Source organism: Pristiophorus japonicus, chromosome 2, assembly GCF_044704955.1.
Source record: "Pristiophorus japonicus isolate sPriJap1 chromosome 2, sPriJap1.hap1, whole genome shotgun sequence".
Lineage (NCBI taxonomy): Eukaryota > Metazoa > Chordata > Chondrichthyes > Pristiophoridae > Pristiophorus > Pristiophorus japonicus.
The window spans coordinates 178542329-178557908 of NC_091978.1; the positions used below are offsets into that span (position 1 = coordinate 178542329).

General features: G+C 41.9%; 1 protein-coding gene across 1 annotated transcript in view; it reads left to right on the forward strand.

Moving 5' to 3' along the window:
* The window catches only part of LOC139229182 (RELT-like protein 1), a 117398-nt gene extending 102126 nt beyond the window's left edge, over nucleotides 1-15272 (forward strand). Inside the window, exon 9 of the mRNA XM_070860838.1 lies at nucleotides 10813-15272. The gene's annotated coding sequence lies outside the window, so the exon portion shown is untranslated. The remainder of the gene's footprint in view (nucleotides 1-10812) is intronic.
* Nucleotides 15273-15580: the final 308 nt, after the last annotated feature.

Here is a 15580-nt window from a genome sequence, read left to right on the forward strand (position 1 = left end):
TGTATACAGTAATGCAGTGGTGTTACATTGTAGTTACATACATGACACTAACAACCCTACAAAGATCATTAAACTTTTTCTGGCAGTGCTTCCCACTCCTGGTCACTGTGTCTGAGGCAGTGACCTCCTCAGCAATTTCATTCCAGATTCTATTAAAAATGGCTGGCAGGGGTATAGATCCACCCCTCCTCTGTAGTTTCTGCCATCTCCTTTCCACAGCCCCCACATTAGCTTCATTAGCTTCTTGTGAAACTCTTTTGGCACACTGCCTCCTGTCCTCTTTCTCCATCATCAAAATTGAATAATAAAATGGCTGATTTAGGCCCAGGCGTATTGCGCATGTGCGCAGCCGCGCCGTGCATTAGCGTTTGCAACCAGATAACAGACCAGAAGCACGGGAGGAAAAAATATATAATAATTCGTGTATGCGCCGAACGGATGATTTTTTTTCATTCGGGGCTGGAATTTTCGGCTATGGTGCACAAATTTTGTGGTGCAACGCCGGAGTTGGCGCGAACTCCCGTTGTGAACTTTCATTTGCCGAAAGTTGCGTGCTCTGGCACTAACGCTAACTGGAAACGGGCGAAATCGCAAAAAGTCAAAAATCCAACCCAAAGAATCTGCAAAGAGATATAGATAGGTTAAGTGAGTGGGCAAACATTTGGCAGATGGAGTATAACATGGGACAATGTGAGGTTATCCACTTTGGTAGGAAGAATAAAAAAGCAAAGTATTATTTAAATGGAGAGAGACTACAAAATGCTGTGTTACATAGGGATCTGGGGGTCCTTGTAAATGAAACACAAAAAATGCAATTTTGGCCTCTATTGCAAGTGGAATTGAGTATAAAAGTAGGGAAGTCTTGCTACAACTGTACAGGGTGTTGGTGAGACCACACCTGGAGTACTGCGTACAGTTTTGGTCTCATTTAAGGAGGGATATACTTGCATTGGAGGCAGTTCAGAGAAAGTTCTCCAGATTGATTCCTGAGATGAAGGGGTTGGCTTATGAAGAAAGGTTGAGTAGGTTGGGCCTATACTCATTGGAGTTTAGAAGAATGAGGTGATCTTATTGAAACATGTAAGATAAGGCCAAAGACTGCCCTAAGTGGAGGAAAAGTATTCGGGAGGGCGCTGAGCACCTCGAGCCTTGTCGCAGAGAGCATGTAGAAAACAAATGCAGGCAGCGGAAGGAGCGTGTGGCAAACCAGACTCTTCCAACGACTGTCTGTCCCATCTGTGACAGAGACTGTAATTCCTGTATTGGACTGTTCAGTCACCTGAGATTTCACTTCGAGTGGAAGCAAGTCTTCCTCGATTTCGAGGGACTGCCTATGATCAGATAATGAGAGGGCTAAACAGGGTAGCTGCAGAGAGAATGTTTCCCCTCGTGGGGGAATCTAGAACTAGGTGGCATAGTTTCAGAATAAGCAGGGAATCTCTTCTGAGGGTCGCAAATCTTTGGAATTCTCTACCTTAGAGAGCTGTGGAGGCTGGGTCATTGAATATAAGGTGGAGATAGATTTTTGAACGATAAGGGAGTCAATTGTTACGGGAAGCGGGCAGGAAAGTGGAGTTGAGGCCAAGATCAAAACAGCCATGATCTTATTGAATGGTGGAGCAAGCTTGAGAGGCCAAATGGCCTACTCCTGCTCTTATTTCTTATGTTCTTATGTATCCCCTAACTATGTAATCTCTTTGAGGAAAAATACATACGGCAATTCAAGAAAAACTTGGGGAAATTCCTCTTGGATTCCGAAGGCAATCAAACAAGGTTCCAAGAGTGTGCAATAAAGAAAATACTTGCATTCATATAGGAGCATTCACGTCCTCAGGACACCAAAAAGCACTTCACAGCCAATGAGTACTTTGGAATTGTTGTCACTGTTGTAATGTAGAAAAACAAGACAGCACACAGCCAGGACCCACAAACAACAGTAAGATAAATAACCAGATAATTTTTGGCTGTCTTAGTTAAGGGATAAATGTTGGTCAAGACACCGGGAGAACCCTTGCTTCTTTTCAAAAGTGCACTGGAGGGGAGGAATGTCAGTTTAATGACAGCACCTCCAATAGTGCTGCTCTCTCTCAGTACTGTCCTGAAGTGTTGGCGTATATTATGTGCTCAAGTTTCTGAAGTGGGGCTTGAACCCATGACTCCATGAGTTTCTGGCTCAGAAGCAAGAGTGCTAGCTACTCTTGAAACAAGGCTGACACCTATAACTGTAACAACAATGGGCTCCAAATTTTCCCCAAAGCCGTTTTTTGGCATACTTGAAGAGTTACACCCATTATTTGGGGGCCCAATCACACCAAAAAAAAATCATCCAACTTTCCCATTTGAAATGTTCATTTTGGCGCTGCCAGCCTGTCCTAATATCTGCGCCAAAAAGATCGGGTTGCCAGGGTAACGGGGGACACACTACAGGCTGAGGCTGGAAAGTGAAACATATAACACATTCTGGCCAGCTAACAGCAACCTGCACAAGCACCTTGCACATTGCAGCAGCATTCCAGTATTAAATTATTAGTGTTTATGCCAAAAGTATATCTCCCCCCCCACCCCACCCCCCCCCCCACCTCCCGGTGCCCGGTGCCGCTCCTAACCCTGGCCGAAAGGCCTCCTGGTGCTGGATGCCAGTTGCCGCTGCTGGCCCTGGCTGAAGGATCTACCCCTCCCGATGCCAGTTATTGCAGCTAACTCTGGCCGAAAGGCTTCCCTGCCGGTTGCCGCTCCTAACCCTGGCCGAAAGGCCTTTTCCCTCACCCCCCGCCCCCTCCACTCTCACTCTCTCCCTCTCTGCTGCTGCTGTCCGGGCCCTGGAAGTACATCTGCTGTGCTGATTTTCTTATCTGCGCCGATTTTCTTAACTGCCCAGAAGGTTTTTCCAGAGCCGTCACATATGCTGTCTTAAGACAAATTTGAGTAAATCGAAGCTGGCCAAACTTGCTTAAATGGCCAGAATTGGTGCGAGTGCCAGGTCACACCCCCAATGACGCCAAAAAAAACGAATCTAAAAAAATCGTAACTGAATTACGCTGACGCACAATCTTTGGGGAAACTTGAATATTTAAATTTAGGCCAAAAAAATCAGCGCGCACGAAAAAAATGGCGCAGATAACGGGGGAAAATTGGGCCCCAGAACTTGTTTTTTTATATAGCACCTTTAATGTTGTAAAACGTTCCAAGGCGCTTCACAGGAGTATTATGTGACAAAACATTTGACACTGAGCCACATGAGAAATTAGGGCAGGTGAGCAAAAACTTGGTCAAAGAGGTAGGTTTTAAGAAGTGTATTAAAGTAGCTGAGAGGTTTGGGCAGGGAATTCCAGAGCTTACGGCCGAGGCAACAGAAGGCACAGCCACCAATGGTTGAGCGATTATAATCAGGGATGCTCAAGAGGGCAGAATTAGAGGAGTGCAGATATCTCTGGGAAGGAGGGGGGGGGGGGGGTTTTGCTGGGGGAGATTACAGAGATAGGGAGGGGCGAGGCCATGGAGGGATTTGAAAACAAAGATGAGAATTTTGAAATAGAGGTGGTGCCAATGTAGGTCAGCATGCACAGGCGTGATAGGTGAGCGGGACCTGGTGCGAGTTCGGAAATGGGCAGCCGAGTTTTGGATCACCTCAGATTTACATAGGGATATCAGCCAGAAGTGCATTGGAATAGTCAAGTCTAGAGGTAACAAAGGCATGGATTAGTTGAGGCAAGGGCGGAGACGGGTGATGTTACGGATGTGGAAATAGGCGGTCTTAGTTACAGCACAGATATGTGGTCGAAACCTCATTTCAGGGTCAAATAGACACCAAGGTTCGAACAGTGTTGTTCAGCCTCAGAGGGAGAGGGATGGAATCAGTGGCTAGAGAACAGAGTTTGTGGCAAGGACTGAAAACAATGGCTTCGGTCTTCCCAATATTTAATTGGAGAGAATTTCTGCTCATCCAGAACTGGATGTCGGAAAAGCAGTCTGACAAGCTAGAGACTGTGGAGAGGTTGAGAAAAGTGGTAGTGAGGTGGAGCTGGGTGTCATCAGTGTACATGTGGAAACTGACGCTGTGTTTTCAGATGATGTCGCCAAGGGGCAACATGTTGATGAGAAATTGGAGTGGGCCAAGGATAGATCCTTGGGGGACACCAGACTTAATGATATGGGGGTGGGAAGAGAAGCCATTGCAGGTGATTCTCTGGCTAGGATTAGACAGATAAGAATGGAACCAGGCGAGTGCAGTCCCACCCAGGTGGACGACAGTGAAGAGGCATTAGAGAAGGATGGAGTGGTCAACTGTATCAAGAGCTGCAGATAAATCAAGGAGGACGAGAATGGATAGCCTTTGTCACAGTCACAAAGGATGTCATTTGTGACTTTGATAGCCGTTTTGGTACTGTGGCAGGCACGTAAACCAGTTTGGAGGGATTCAGACATGGAGTTGCGGGAAATATGGGCGCGGATTTGGGTGGCGACAACACATTCAGGGAGTTTGGAGACGGGGTAGTAGTTTGCAAGGACAGAGAGGGTCAAGGATTGTTTTTTTTTTTAAGAGTGATGATGGCAGATTTGAGGGAGAGGGGGACAGTACCTGAGGAGAGCGAACCGTTAACAAAGACAACTAACATGGGAGCCAGTAAAGGAAGTTGGGTGCTCAGCAGTTTGGTGGGAATAGGGTCAAGGAAGCAGGAAGTAGGTCTCATGGACAAAATGAGCTTGGAGATGTCATGCATGTAGATTGGAGAGAAACTGGAGAAAGATGCGAGTTCAGGGCTAGGGCAGGGGGGATCCTTGGAGGAAGTTTGGCCTGGTGGGCTAGAGGAAGGAAGGGAAGAGGCAGAGACAGCTGAACGGATGGTCTCAATCTTAAGAGACAAAGAAGGCCATGAGCACCTCACATTTATTGTCGGAGGTGAGGGTGCAGGAGAAAGGGAGAGGGGTTTAAGACTGTTAGCAGTGGAGAATAGAAGGCAGGGTTTATCTTTTCATTCCAGAATGATTCTGGAATAGCGAGCAATTTTGGCAGACGAGAGAAGGACCTGATAATACTTTGTGGTCCAGCCAGATCTGGCGGTGAATGGCTAAACCAGTTGACCGCCATATCCATTCAAGTCCAGCCCACAAATCTTTAAAATTCCAGCTAACTAGCAATGTATCCTCTGTGACTGGAAAGCTTTTTCTCTCAGGAACTTGTCAATTTCCCTTTTAAAGGACAGTAGTGATTCCTTTCCCAACAAATGTTTGGGTAATCTGTTCCAGAGGATGGCGATGCCCTGCTAAAAGAAATACTTATGCCATCTAAAATAATCCTGTTTGCCTGTAGATTTTATGTGGATTGTACGTCCTCTGGTCTGCCATCCCTATTTGTCTCAAATAACCTATCCATCAGACTGAATCCAATACCTTATTTATTTAAAATAAAGTTCAGTCAGATCCCCTCTGAGTCTACTTTTCTAAAAACTTGGAAGCTATCCTAATGACTAAGAGCTGTAAGGTTAGGTATCATTCGGGTTGATTTCCTTGTACCTTCTTCAGAACCACAATAGGCTTCACCATGTGCTTGGACCAAAACAGACATAATGGCCTGGAATTTATGGTCGGCTGACAGCATTCGTGTCATTCCGCCTTTGAAAAGGACCGCAACTTCGTGATTTAACGCATGTGCAGGCACATGCAGAAATCCCAAAGTCGCAGTCAGTCATTGATGACTCCAAAACAGGCTGCGCTATGCCCCCACCCCTGTCACAGAGCTGACAATCTGTGTAATCAGCCAAATCATTGAAACTAACAAAAACTTTGGTTCTTCCACAGTAATAACGTTATTAAATTCCTCACTAAAAGTTAGATTCAAAGGTGTAACAACAACAACTTTTATTTATCTAGCACCTTTAACATAGTAAAACGTCTCAAGGTGCTTCACGGCAGTGTTATAAGAAAAAACAGATAAATTTGACACCGAGCTGCATAAGAAGAAATTACGGCAGATGACCCAAAAGCTTGGTTTTAAGCAGCGTCTTAAGGAGGGGAAAGTGAGATGGAGAAGCGTTGAGGTTTAGGTAGGGAGTTCCAGAGCTTGGGGCCTAGACAGCTGAAGGCACGGCTACTGATGGTTGAGTAGTTAGAATCAGGGATGTTCAAGAAGGCAAAATTTGAGGAGCGCAGACATCTCGTGAGGTTGTGAGGCTGAAGGAGATTACAGAGATAGGGAGGGATGAGGCCATGGAGGGATTTGTAAATAAGGATGAGAATTCTGAAATTGAAGCATAGGTCAGCGAGCACAAGGATGATGGATGATCAGGACTCATAGACTCGATGCGAGTTAGGACACGGGCTGCTGAGTTTTTGAATTACCTCAAGTTTACATAATGTAGAATGTCAGAAGCCAGCCAGAAGTACATTGGAGTAGTCAAAACTAGAGGTAACAAAGGCATGGATGAGGGTTTCAACAGCAGAAGAGCTGAGGCAGAGGCCGTGGCGGGCAATGTTACGGAGGTGGAAACAGGCGGTTTTAGTTATGTCACGGATATGTGGCCTTAAGTTCATTTCAGGGTCCAATATGATGCGTAGGTCACGAACAGTCTGGTTTAGCCTCAGATAGAAGCTAGGGAGAGGGATGGAGTCAATGGCTAGGGAACGCAGTTTGTGGCAGGGACCAAAGATGATGGCTTCAGTCTTCCCAATATTTAATTGGAGAAAATTTCTGCTCATCCAGTACTGGAAGTCAGCCATGCAGTCTGACGATTTAGATACCATGGAGGGCGTCAAGAGAAGTGGTGGAGAGGTAGAGCTGGAGTTTTAACAACAAATTGACTGCGAAACAAATGTTAAGTGCCTGGAAAACTTATTTTAATTTGGTGCAGTGTGAAATTTGTCCATTTTATTCAAAATAAACATTTTAAAGAAACTTTTCAAAAGAATTATTGATTTATTTTTTTAATTTCAGGTTTGCCTTTTCTGTACACAAGAGTCCAAATCTTTCTTTTGCTCTAACTATTTTAAAAATTAGATTAAGAGCTTTCTTTTTTGCTGTCTGAGAATTCTGCCTTTTCATTGGCTGCTTGGACAGCCTATTGACATCCCAGCATTTCAAACCAGGAAATCCCCACTACAGTCCGTTTAATTGAATTAAAGGTTGGAAAATCTTAAGTTCTCCACACAGGGATTGAGACACCCTTGTGCGGACCGTACCTCAGGGGCCAAGAGCGAATGCCTTTGCTTCGCTGCTGACAGTAAATTCCAGGACAATGTCTTGCATGCGAGCATACTGAAACCCTGTACAACACGTGTCATATTCTTTGCTTTGTACTCAGTGATCCTAACAATACAGCTGAAGCCCTTTTTGCCTCTCTAGCCACCTCACATTGTGAGACAAAAAATCTGCAAAAGGACAAGCTAAGTGAGTGTACTCCATCTGCCAAATTTTTGCCCAATGTTGGATAGTGTGAGGTCATGCATTTTGGCAGAAAAAAAATCAAAGAACAAGTTATTATTTAAATGGAGAAAGATTGCAAAGTGCTGCAGTACAGCAGGAGGACCTGGAGGTACTTGTGCATGAAACACAAAAGGTACAGCAAGTGATCAGGAAGGCCAATGGAATCTTGGCCTTTATTGCAAAGGGGTTGGAGTATAAAAGCAGGGAAGTCTTGCTACAGTTGTACAGGGTATTGGTTATACAGGGTTACGCCTGGAATACTGCGTGCAGTTTTGATTTCCATATTTACGAAAGGATATACTTGCTTTGGAGGCAGTTCAGAGAAGGTTCACTAGGTTGATTCTGGAGATGAGGTGGGTGACCTATGAGGAAAGGTTGAGTAGGTTGGGCCTCTACTCATTGGAATTCAGAAGAATGAGAGGTGATCTTATCGAAATGTATAAGATTATGAGGGGGCTTGACAAGGTGGATGCAGAGAGAATGTTTCCACTGATGGGGGAGACTAGAACTAGAGGGCAAAATCTAGAATAAGGGGTCGCCCATTTAAAACTGAGATAAGGAGAAATTTATTTTCTCAGGGTTGTGAATCTCTGGAATTCGCTGCCTCAGAGAGCTGTGGAAGCTGGAACATTGAATAAATTTAAGACAGAGATAGATAGTTTCTTAACCGATAAGGGAATAAGGGGTTATGGGGAGTGGGCAGGGAAGTGGACCTGAGTCCATGATCGGATCGGCCAAGATCGTATAAAATGGCAGAGCAGGCTCGAGGGGCCGCCTGCCCTATTTCTTATGTTCTTATGTGTGCATGTTTAATGAATTATCAACTATAACATCCCAAGTTTCTTTCTTGATTATTGCCTTCAGTGGATACCCTGCATGTTCTAAATATACTTAGTTTTCTAATCCCAAAATATGATACTTGCTTGTCCACACTGGAGAACATCTGCCACAAATATGGCAATTCCTCAAACTTGTCTAAATACAACCTATTGATTTGGTATGAAGTGCTGACCTCTACACAATTTGCAAATTTATGGTGCAAATGTCCCTATTTGCTTTTTGTTTAATTGCATAAGTGAAAAAATATTGCAGTGAAAATAAGAGAGCCTCTTTTTGACTGGTCTTTGTTTGACTCTTTTTATGTAGTGCCACCATGTGGACAGCTAATAATTTTACACACATATTTTAGTAAATGAAAACTTTCTACTGTGTTTCCTGCCTCTAGCGTTCAGATTATTTCAGTGGACTTGAGTTTTTAATTCACGTTAGTGGTCTCGATAGAATTAGTCTCTTAGAAATGAATAGTGCCACCATTTTTACACCAAAGATGCTCCGAGAATCTCGTTAACTAACCACCCGATCACAAACATTTCACTGTTTTACTCAAGGTACAGTCACAAATAGGGTTCTTCTCTGGAGTCTTGTAACTACAATTAATGAAACCTATTGTTGCAAATTCAGGTCTGCCTTCCATATTCTCTAGGGTTAAGTGACACTGGTCACTCTAATGATGCCCATGCCCATGCTCTTGTGTTTAGGAGCCTACCTGTATTGCCCAATATCTATTTATAACGATAGCATAACCTGCAGGTGTAACAATAGGACTCTTTATGATCGGAACTGGATATTGTTTCTTTCCACATGCCCACACGTGCTTCTCCAACCTTTCAATAGGTAGATTAATTTTACTTTAGTGACACAAGGCCATATAAATTGCTAAGATGATTTATTTTACAGGCATCAAATGAAAGTACTTAAAATCAGCAAGCTTTTCCTTGCTTACCAGGTCCCACCTAGACATATCAGGACTCAGCAGGCCACATGTTTCTTGCTATCTGTTATCTTCTGTGTCCACTGGAATTCAAGGGGCTTGTTTTCTAACCACTCCCTCGTCCAGATCAGTAGGGCTGCCAGTTAAATTGGCACCATCCTCCCCACAATGGAAGCCAGATAACCCCTCAAGCTCACAGGCAAAGCAGAAATGACCACGTAAGAGCACCGCCTAGAATCATCCGAATGTGTCAATAGGTTATCTATTTGACTCGATCTAATAAAGATAACTGTTTTGATAGCTGGCTCAATCTTTCCAAGAGAATCCAGAGAAACCTTCCTGCTGTTGGCTCAAATAGCTACAAGACTTTTCCACCGATTTAAAAAAAAATGTGCTGACACTTAGTGCATTAAAATCTTTGAATCTTAGATTGTACCTTGTATCAAAACCATATTGTAAGTTAAACCAAAATTCTTTCCCAAGTAAAATAGTCAGAAATCCAGAAACTTGACGTTCATACAGTCGATTTAATGAAGCATTTGACAAAATCATTCTTGTGCTTATAGGCCTTCATATTTAATGGTGTTTGTTTGCTGTGCTTTCATTAGTACAGCATGTGGAGGGGAAGAAAGAGAATGTTCAAGGAGACATATTGCATGTAGCATAGGTGCTTTGTATTGCTTGATATGAAGTAGCTGATTCTTAGGCATTAATTTTAGCACCCCCCCACCAAACATGGGCAGGGAAAGGGTTAAAATCCTAGAGCTCCCACCTCTAAACATCTGCATTTCTGGCCACTAATATTTACGGTGCCAATTCAGGCGCTGGACGAGGCACCTGCGAAAAGCAAGCGGGCGCCTACTTCATCTTCTAAAGTTGCGGCCCAATGATGTGATCAGCTCCACAATGTAATTCTATGGTCCACTCAGAATTCCGAGCTGCCTGGCAGCAACCACACGATGGGAGGAGCCAGTGCCCAGGTAAATTTTAAAACTTTGCCTGTCGTTCAACTCCTTGTGGGCCAGGAGCAATAGGAGTGTTCCCCTCAGACCCCTCGAGGAGTCCTTGGGCCTCCCCAGCCATGGAATCCATTGAAAGCAAACATCAGCATGTCGCTCGCACCACGATGTGAGGGAATCCTCGCCACACACTGACTGCTGGTGACTGTTCCTAAGCGTCCCCTGCTGCAGCCTCATATTGCCAGATGCCCACTCCCATCTGTCGGCCAGGTAGTCAATCTGGCTGGTTGTCGGGCAGGACTCTGGAAATATTTATTGAAATCAGCAAGGCCTCCACGTCCCCAACCTTCCCGGGTTCGTCGTCCGCTACCTGACTCCCACGCACCCTTTCCACCACCACCCCCCCTCCCCCCCGTAAAAATCGAGGCCTTAGGTCAGGCCCATCAGGAAAAAAAGGACTAGAAATGGGAATATTGGAGGAATGTGGCAATTGATTTTAAATATTTAATTTTTCCCCTTTTTTTTAAATGAAACTGAATGGAATCATGTTTAAACTGAATAAAATGCTTACTGCTCAATAGTTATTCTATTTAGTTGCTAATAATAATGAAACTGAACTTTTTTCCTTTTGTTTCTATAACAATGAACCTTTATCTCGGCAGAAGAAACCGCTTCAGTCAAGAGCAAATGGGAGGAGTGGTAGATATTTCTGAATGAAAACCAAAATATGGAATTGACATTTGCATCAATTAGTGTTTAAAAGTGGGCTTTTTAAAATGTTTCTGTAATATTTTTACAATGTGTGTTGTGTGTGGGCATCCACATGACAAACTAGCAATGGTCAAATCACTTATTAAGTTTGATTTTCTCCTTCGAACTTTGAATCCTATACATTTCAATTAAATGGCCAATATAATTGCTAATAATGTTTCTGCATCTACTGCTGTCAGACTCTTACCATAATAATTTCCTTTGTATTGAGCTGGCTTCATCCTTCATACTTACACTCCTTTTCCCTGGAAATTTCTAATACTGTTCTAACTCCCCATATGAGTTTCAAAAATAAGAAATATTCTAATTATTAAAACGAATTGAATTTTATATGCTTATGAAAGTTTTTTATGCCAATTCTTAAATTCAAATGCTGGTGTATGTTTATGTACCTGATGCTGTGAATGACATTGGTTACACTCTTTGGAAATTACCCCTTATTGGAAGATATCAACATGATTGGAAGTCCTTGGGAAATAAAATCTTTTTATTTCCTTGCTTCCCCCCCCCCCCATCCTTTCTCCACTGGTGTTTGCATGAAACACTTGTGGATTGGGTGTAACAAAAGTTGTATCCTTTGCAATGTTATAGTAGTAGGAGTATGAATGGAAGGATTCTAGATAACGCCTTAACTTCCATCCTAAAGTATTCCCACCTGACCAAGAATCAGGTATAATATAGTAGGAGTGTACAGCTAGAGCACAATCACGTAAACACTATTATTTTTGTTTTCTTTGCAACGGTAAAACAGGGAAGCTATACTGTGTAAGAAACCAGTATCGCCAAGCTTTTTTAAATCTGGAGAGGGGTAAATGTTGCCTGAAAATAAAAGAATCTGTGGCTTATGCAAGAAAAGCTTTTGCGCCTTGACTTTATGTTCACTTCACCATATCTAAATGATTTGAAGATGAGGATACCAAAATATTGCTGAATAGATTTTATAACATAACGGATTAACCTAGAAATAAATTTGTGACAAGTTAATCTTCAACACTAGAAGCAATTTCATTTTAAAGTTCGTGTATCCCAGAAGGTCCCAGGTTTGATTCCTGCTCTGACAAATTAGATAATCTCAACCAGAACAGTAGTTGAGGTGCTGCAATTGGCTACTCTGCAATGGAGGGGAATAATCAGCAAGTTTCTTGTTCCTTATTTCTGTCCCCACTGGATTACATTCTTGCATGGGCATTGGATGAGGACATTGGGCTTGGTTGCATTGGCCTCCTTGTTCTAGTAGCCTACTGACACTCATTGGATAGGTTCCCACATTGAGAAAAGTCACTTAAGTGAGGCACTGAAAGACTTCCAGCATACACGGAACTCTTTCAGTAAGAGTTGGCACATTAAGGTGAGAAAATTGCAGAAGGATGGGGCAGATAAGTATAAACTAGCATGCTCCAGTGTGTCCAAAGGATTTGCAAAGATGTGAACTCTACAAAGGTGTGTATGCATTGCTGCCTGAATGCAAATCACTGGTTGTATTTTGGCTTAATCCTTGAGGAAAGTAACTGTAGTTTGACAGTTCTAGGGCTGGATTTTCGGGTTTTGGTGTTTTTGGGCAAAAACGCAAGCAAATAAGTGAAAATTAATGTTTTTGCTGCGCTAACATTTTAAGGCCTAATTTTCGGCCTTTGGGTCTGCGTTGCAAAGGGAGGCGTTGCACAAGTCGTCTTGGTGCAAAAATGTGATCCTCGCCAATTTTAGCACTGCAAGTGAGGCCTTGGGAGGGGAACAACAACAAAATTCCAAACACATTTACAAGACCCTTAACTAAGTAATCGCTGCAAAAAAAAATTTAAAATAAAAACGTTAAACTTTTTTTTTACAGGTTTTCTGACTTACTGCTGCCGGCAGAGCTGCACCAACAGGTTTGACCTGTCGCTATTCTGAGCACGGTGTATGGGTCGGGTGAGTGCCGAAACTCGATCACAAATGCAATCGGAGTCACTGCACCTCTTCCCAGCGGTATTTCAAAGCGCCACCACAAACGGGTACCCAAGGATCCCGTCCGGGCTTTGCGACCGGGATTTTGCCACGGATGGTCAAATCACGGTGAAAATCTGGTTGCAAACCTCTCAAATCCGGCCCGTAGATTTTAGATGCTTATAACATTTTTTATGTAACCTTTCCATGCAGGAACATCTTCGTATAATCTGTTCAAATGATATGTATTTATCTAAAACAAAAAGTGGGACAAATATATAGGTCTATATTAGAGCTGTAATTTCCCACAAGGATTATCAGTCTAATTTTTAGAACACAATACTATTTTAATATGGTTAAAAGAAAATGTATAATGTTATACTCTTGAGCTGAAATGCCAAATATGATTGGTTTACAAGCACTCCTGTGTGAGGAAAGTTAATTAATTATTGTCTGCAAATGGATGTGGGCACTAATTAGCAAGCAACGAAACAGATAATCATAAGGAATCAACCTGAATGGATAAAAAAACACTGATTATTCTCTTGGCTCAATAACATAAACTGACTTGTTATGGATTACAAATTGCTATAGCTTACCACTACAAAGTGCTAATGGAATCAATATTTGTAAATGTACCACCTTTGTTTTAAAAAAAACTACACAGCTGCTTTTGGAAAAAATGTATTATGAAAATATAGTGCAGTTAAAAAATATATATCTTAATGGGCAAGGGCCATTGCCTAGTGTGCTGCTGTGCCATACATATCTGACGATCACAGGTTCAATTCCTGGTCTGATAAACTCTCAGCCAGGGTGGCATTTGGGTGCTATAATTGACATAATTATCCTTGAGCTAGGGAGGAATGAAAAGCAACTAGGGTTCCCACAATTGATTTGCTATCCAGCAATCCCTGCTGGAAAGTGTGCACATATCTGGACATGAAGTGAAAACCACATCAAGCTCAGCTTGGTGCATGGTGAATAACCTACCGATACTCACTGTCTAGATACAAACTGTCTCGATATGAAGAATGGCCACTTTGTCATGTTGGTTGAGGACAAATGATGGCTAAGATACAAGGACTGTCTGCTCTTTTTTTTTTAAATGTTGACTGCAGGCTTTTTAAGGTTATGGATTGCTCCACCAGTTGCCTAACCCTGGTGTGCACAGCCTCTGTTGTGTCCGTGTGGCACTACAGCCATCACCATAAATGACCTGATTGACCAGACAGTAAAATGTTACCAAGAAATATTTGTGTAATGTTTACATTGTATTTATGTGCAATAAAGCTTCATTAACATATGGGACACATCCACTTACCCTCTACCTATATACTTGGTAATAAGGACTGCCACATTATATGTTGCATTACTTGGTGTTCTCAGAAATGTATTTAAAATTGCATGACCGTACAATGTTTTTATATATTGGCTCATTGAAATAAGCTTCTGGGAAAATTAAACCATAAAGATGTGTGACTTTAGTTATGGGTTCAGCTGATTTTTGCCCTATGGTTAGAACAGCCACAAACACAATTTTGCATTTAGTACGTGGGTAGTTGAGCTGACTGAAGAAACCTTTATGTTGACTCCTGGCTTAAACTCTTGACTGCTCCATCAACTCTTCATCTAGGAATCCCAGTTCAAAACATATTCCTGGGAGTAGTCATCAGGAGTGCAATCAATGGGTACTTAAATAAAAATATGTGGTGTCCTGCAACTATTAACGTTGCCTTTTAGAAAATGTTACAATAGCTTTTTCTATGTAATGTGAAACATTTAACAATAATTGAGGCAGCTTTAGTATTGGGTGGTGTACTCTAAAAGGCACTTGACATGAATGGTGTGCACTCTAGAAATTTTGTTTTGTGCCGTATTCATATTTTAAAACCTTCGTCAAGTCTTTGTAATGGCAAGTTGTCAATCATGATAATTGTTTCCTTCATATGGCTATATATACATTATTTTTGGTGCTTATTATTTTATATACTATGTTTTCTATACATGTTTCTTCTTTGCAAATGTTATACGATTGGATATTTTTGTTTTATCAAACCCCTCTTGTATACATATCTTCAGACTTTGTGAATGCTACTTTTGAGTATTGCAACATACTTCTTGAATGATGCTCCAAAATGGAAAAAAATGTTTAATTGAAACTTAACTTGTGAAATTTAGTTCACAGTACTGTGCATGTGGCAGACTTTTTGCAAGCAATACTGCAAATTTACATTTAAAACTACAGTTTTTTTAAAAGTTGGAATGTTAATATAATGATTTAAGCAGCTAAGTGATTAGGTAAACTATCTTTTGGTTTAAAGTTGCTGTAGACTAAATGGATATTGCTCTTTAGTGTGCTTCTTTGAAAAACTTAAAGGGCATCAAATTTGTAACTTTTTTGAATAAAATCTTGATACATAAACAATTTTTGTAATATTTTTCTTTGTGGAGTACTACTCTAATCAGAAACTTGTGAGCAAAAAAAAAAGGATAATTGAAGAAAATGACTGGGGTTACTGTACTACAGGGGAGTTAAACTAGAGAAGTGTGCGATATCCATCTGCCAAAAGGGACTGATGTAAACTGCAAATTTCTAGGGATTTTTTAATATGTTGAGGAAAGAATACTCTTGTACATACAATATTAATGTACAGAACTTAAAAACCGCATCATACCTCCCAGGCACACACACACTAAACATTTGGGGTAGGGGAATCGGATTTTTTTTAGCTG